Source organism: Anolis sagrei, chromosome 3 (genome assembly GCF_037176765.1).
Source record: "Anolis sagrei isolate rAnoSag1 chromosome 3, rAnoSag1.mat, whole genome shotgun sequence".
Taxonomy (NCBI): domain Eukaryota; kingdom Metazoa; phylum Chordata; class Lepidosauria; order Squamata; family Dactyloidae; genus Anolis; species Anolis sagrei.
The window spans coordinates 177,918,952-177,923,665 of NC_090023.1; the positions used below are offsets into that span (position 1 = coordinate 177,918,952).

The window sequence follows — 4,714 nt, forward strand, 5'->3', positions numbered from 1 at the left end:
TCTGGGCCAAACCTGGCACAAATACTCAACATGCCCAAATGTAAACATTGGTGGAGTTTGGGGAAAAATAGACCTTGACATTTGTGAGTTGTAGTTGCTGGGATTTATAGTTAACCTACAATCAAAGAGCAATCTCAATCCCACCAACGATAGAATTGGGCCAGACTTCCCAAACTGAACTCCCTTGGCCAACAGAAAATGCTGTGTTTAATGGCGGTCTTTGGCAATCCCTTTGACACCCCCTCATGACCCCCCAGGAGTCCCGACCCCCAGGTTGAGAAACACTGCTATAGAGGACCACTTGAAATGTATCAAAACACAATATAAACAATAATCTATATCTCTCTCTATATATTTATATATACACACACACACATATACATCTACAACAAATTCTACCCTGTCCTACATAGCTTTTACCAGGCACAAAATATCTTTGTAATAACACTGATGGGGAAGACAAAGGCTGTTTGGAAAGGGATGTCTTCAAGCCTGGGACAGAATTCACACCTGATTCAGCAACATCTGGTTTCCTATCCAGAGCAACCTCTTGGTAATAGAGCAAAAGGACAGTCCAGCTGCCAGGGTTTGACTCAGGAAAGGCTTCTTGAGAGTATTTGAGGCTGGCCTTTCTAAGAACGCTTGAAAAGTATTCACTTTAGAGAAAGCCGGATGATGACATGCCGGGGTCACACTTTCTCAGCCTTGGCTGATCTCCTCTAAAGAGAAACCATGAAAAATAACTCCCGATTGATGATAATATTATTAATAATAAATCTTTATTTATACCCTGCTACCATCTCTTCCTCCCTCCCTCCCTCCACTCTCTGAATGGCCACAGTCTGAATGGGGCTCTGTGGCAGGAAAAGGGGCAAAGATGAAGAAAAAAGGGCTCTGGCCTCTTGCAAGCTCTCCCATGATGGCCCCTTTTCCTGCCCCTGAGTCCCATTCAGGCTGTGGCCATTCACAGAGAAAAGGAAGGGAGGAAGAGGGGAAGGGAGGAGAGAAAAGAAGGGAGGAAGGAAAGAGGAAATGGAGGGACAAGGGAAAGAAGAAAGGAAAGGAGCCCCGGAGAAGGAAGTAAAAGGGTGGAGGGAGGAAAGGGAAAAAGAGAGAGGTAGAAAAGTGGGAAGGAAGAGAGAGAGAGACAGCCAAGGAGGAGGCACAGAGGGAAGGAATGCCAGGGGTCACACTTTCTCAGCCTAGGCTGATCTCCTCCAAAGAGAAACCATGAAAAATAACTCCCGATTGATAATAATAACAATAATATTTATTTATTTATTTATTTAGTGGTGTCAGGAGTGACTCCTGGTGTGAGAGAATTGGCCGTCTGCAAGGACGTTGCCCAGGGGACGCCTGGATGATTTGATGTTTTTATCATCCTTGTGGGAGGCTTCTCTCATGTCCCCGCACGAGGAGCTGGAGCTGATAGAGGAAGCTCACCCGCTACCATCTCCCCAAGGGACTCGGTGCGGCTTACATGAGGCCGAGCCCGCAACACAAGCAATTGCGACAACAATACATGCAATTAAAATAAATCACAGAATAACATAAGCGATTGACAATAGTACAACACACTCTTAAAATCTATGGGTAGGCCAAATGTAATTAAGATTTTAAATGATGCTGGTCATGGACGAGATAAAGAGGTGCGGCATTGGTGGGGGCATCTAGGCAGACTTAAATCAATGTAAAGTGCTTCAGAGGACAGAGTGCTAAGGGTTCGTTATTCTGGGAAGGCACACTGGAACAACCACGTTTTCAAGCTCCTCCTAAAGACTGCCAGAGTTGGGGCCTGCCTGATGTCCTTAGGAAGTGAGTTCCAGAGTCGAGGGGCCACCACCGAGAAGGCCCTCTTTCTCTCGTCCCCACCAATCGCTCTTGCTATACAGATGGGAGCGCGAGCGGGGCTTCTCCAGATGATCAAAGAGAAATGCTAATAGACATCCACTGAGGTTGGCCTTTCTAGTAATCATAGAATCACAGAATCAAAGAGTTGGAAGGGACCTCATGGGCTATCCAGTCCAACCCCATTCTGCCAAGACGCAGGAATATTGCATTCAAATCACCCCTGACAGATGGCCATCCAGCCTGTGTTTAAAAGCTTCCAAAGAAGGAGCCTCCACCACACTCCGGGGAAGGCAGAGAGTTCCACTGCTGAACGGCTCTCACAGTCAGGAAGTTCTTCCTCATGTTCAGATGGAATGTCTTTTCTTGTAGTTCGACGAATATTTACTTTATTTACTTTATAATGTGTGAAGAATATTTACTTTAGACAAATCCCGATGATGCCATGCCTGGGATCACACTTTCTCAGCCTCGGCTGATCTCCTCTAAAGAGAAACCAGGCCAAATCCCTCCCCATCTTATGAACCTCCCCACTTCGTCTCTGGTTCAAATGGGGTTGTTGCTCTCCACGGGGGGAGTCTCCTGCTTGGTCCTACTGAAGGGAACTATTTCAATAGGCAAATGTGGTGAATCTAAAAAAAAAAGACAATTAGTCTCCATGAGGTTTGAAGCAAAAATCTCTTTTTATTTCAAGTGCGGCCGCACTGAGACAGGAGCAACTAGACAATCAGATGTCTATCAAAAAGGTTGCCTGCCCCATCTGATCTTTTCAATCTGATTCTTATACCCTTCTTCTGCCATGTCATGAAGAGATCCACCCCTCTTCCAAACTTCCTTTCAAAACATCTTCTTTCACCTCCTTCCCTTTCAACTCTACAAGGACAGAGCCCTTTCACCCACTTTAGAGTCTCGTACTCATGTTATGACTGCAGATCCTTGGATGCCATGTTGTCCTACGTCCTTCAGCCCTGCATCCTGTTCTTTCCTGTTCTCTTCCAAAACTGTCTCTCCTCTTGTGCTTGCGCCTTTTCTATGGCAAAGGACAAGACTCTTCCTTAGGCTTTTATAGTTTTCAGCATTTTCCCAATAGGCACTAATAATTTCCTAATAAGCTCTATTCACCCCTTTCACTTGGCTCCCAACGTGGGGCTCGAACCCACGACCCTGGGATTAAGAGTCTCATGCTCTACCGACTGAGAGCTAAAGCGGGGCAGAAAGAAAGAGGGCGAGAGAAATAACCACAACAACACTAATAGAATAGTCATAGGATAATTGTCATGATAGCAAAAGGGCGGGGGAGTGGTAGCTGAGGCGAGCGCCGAACCCTCTATCTCACGGGTAGTGCCTAGCGGCGTTCAAGCACTCAGCGCCACCTACTCCCCCCGGCGTTCCGGCGAGAAAATCCGCCTTAAGAAGAGGAGGAGGCGGGGCCAAGCCCGAGTGACGAAACTGAAAGTGACGTCATCCCGCTTTGTAGGAACTGACGCTTGGGGGCGGGGTCAAGGCTGCCATTGGAGGAGAGGGCCCAGTGGGCGGGGGAAGAGCTCCTGATGTCATCACGCCACGGAGGGAGGAGACAAGGAGTGGGCGGGGCCAAGAAATGGGGCCTGGCCTTTTTCAAGTTGTGCAATGGTTGCGCCTTTCCTGCCATTGAGCCCCATTCAGGCTGTTGCCATTCAGAGAGAAAAGGAAGGGAGGGAGAGGGGGAGGGAAAGCAGAAAGCAGAAGCAAGGAGGGAAAAAGGGAGAGAACGAACGAAGGAGGAGAAGGAATGAATGAGGAAATGGAGGGACAAGGGAAGGAAGGAAAGAAATAAGGAGCGTTGGAGAAGGAAGTAAAAGGGTGGAGGGAGGAAAGAGGGAAAGAGAGGTAGAAAACAAGTCTGAAGGGGGAAAGAGGGAAAGCCAAAGAGGAGGCCCAGAGGGAAGGAGTCCAACATTCAGAAAGGGGGACTCAGTGCTTCTTACCTCAGACTCTCTCTCTGAAGCCACTGAGGGCCCTTCCACACAGCCAGGTCACAATAATAATAATGCATTTATATCCTTGGCTTGTTCTTTCTCTTCCTTCCCTTTCTTTCCTGCCTGAATGGGGCTCAGGGGCAGATTGCATGAGGCCGGAGCCCATTTCCCCCATGGCCCCGCCCACTCCTGTCGCCTTCCTTCCTTCCTCCCTCCCTGCGTGGCGTGATGACATCCCCCGCCCATTGGGCCCTCTCCTCCTTGGCCCCGCCCCCAGCATCAGTCCCCCACGTAGCGGGATGACGTCAGTTTCAGTGTCGTAGGTCACGCTTGGCCCCGCCTCCTCCTCTCCTTAAGGCGGTTTTCCGGGCCTGGTTGCCGGGGGGAGGCGGTGGAGCAGTGGCGGGAGCGCTGGACTAGGGCCCTTGAGACAGAGGGTTCGGCGCTCGAGTCAGCCACCCCTCCCCCGCCCTTTTGGCCCTCTCATAATTATTAGGAGATTATTATAATATCATGAGTGATATTTTTTTCTTCACCCTTGCCCCTTTTCCTGCCACAGAGCCCCATTCAGGCTGTGGCCATTCAGAGAGTAAAAAGAGGGAGGGAGGAAGAGGGGGAGGGAGGAGAGGAAGCGGAAAGGGAAGAGGGTTCTGGAAGGGTTTGGTGGGCATAGACCTTGAGTTTGGGAGTTGTAGTTCACCTACGTCCAGAGAGCACTGTGGACAAAACAATAATGGATCTGGACCATGTATGTCCAAATGTGGGCTCTGGTGGAGTTCATGCAAAATAGACTTGACATTTGGAAGTTGTAGTTGCTGGGATTTATCGTTCACCTACAGTCAAAGAAAATTTGGAACCCCACCAAGGTTACAATTGGGCCAAACTTCCCACACAGAACCCCCACGACC

The 4,714-nt window shown here is 49.0% G+C and overlaps 1 long non-coding RNA gene across 1 annotated transcript; it reads right to left on the reverse strand.

Moving 5' to 3' along the window:
• Positions 1–1,248: 1,248 nt before the first annotated feature.
• On the reverse strand, positions 1,249–4,071 carry LOC137096497 (uncharacterized). Its single transcript, XR_010909497.1, has 2 exons — positions 3,816–4,071; positions 1,249–2,480 (listed from the first exon to the last, which is right to left on the reverse strand). It is a non-coding gene; the product is annotated as an uncharacterized lncRNA (long non-coding RNA).
• Between the last annotated feature and the right edge of the window lie 643 nt (positions 4,072–4,714).